Genomic DNA, 938 nt, shown 5'->3' with positions numbered 1-938 from the left:
GATGAGCTCGAGTCCTGCTGCTTCTCACATCCCTTTCTGCACCATGGAGCTGCCTCCTCAGTTACCCAAGAAGGCCATCCTTCAGCCCGTCGACCCTTGGCTTCCCCATGTTTATGATTTCCAAGTGGGTAAGGCTGTAGGTTTCTGGGCATGTGGCCATGAATCACTTTGTTTCAATTTCTTTTATCCCCCTCTTTTTTCCTGTCTATATACCTTTTGTATAGATTTAATATTTCATATGCTTGCCAGCAGATTGAAACACCTTGCAAAATATTATTTTATATCAAGACTACATACACATTTAATAATTGTAAATAGGGATTGGTTGTGGGGACTGTCTTTTCTTCATGCAAGTCAGACTTCTGCCTTAGCACACCATCTTTATTATAAAAGAGGACGCTTCCTCAAAATGAGGAAGTGGTAAAGAAGCAGTTAAAGAGGGGGATCAAGAAGCTCAAATCACTTCAAAGTGCTTGAAGATGGGAGGATCTAAGGCTGGTGAGGCCTTTTCCGGTCCGTTTGCCTGTTTACGGGAAGCCCATTTGACGGCAGTGGCAAATACATGAGGAGACGGGCTGGGGCTCAGGAGGCCTGTGGCACAGCTATTCGTGGGGGCTGCTGTTTCACTGCGCAAACGATCCTTTCTCCAGTGCCACAAGTGCCTGCTCACTCTGACTGGGAAACATCATCATAAAGTTATTACTATAATAAAGAGTGGTGACTCTTTGTTTGCACTTCATGAATATTTTAGCGAATAGCTTGCTATCGCTAACGATTATTTGATTGTGGGCAGGGACTTCAATGAGATTTTAGATTCATTGTTGGTTTGGAGCATTCCTGTTCCCATGAAGCAAACTGCAGTGGTACCTCGGCTCACGAACGCCTCAGTTCACGACCAAATCGGGTCGCAAACAGAAATTTCAGAAAAAAATTGCCTC

The sequence above is a fragment of the Varanus komodoensis genome, unplaced genomic scaffold (genome assembly GCF_004798865.1).
Source record: "Varanus komodoensis strain SLA01 unplaced genomic scaffold, ASM479886v1 scaffold44_3, whole genome shotgun sequence".
In the NCBI taxonomy this organism is placed as follows: Eukaryota; Metazoa; Chordata; class Lepidosauria; order Squamata; family Varanidae; genus Varanus; species Varanus komodoensis.
The sequence above is the reverse complement of the archived record's forward strand: the minus strand, read 5'-3'. Positions refer to the sequence as shown.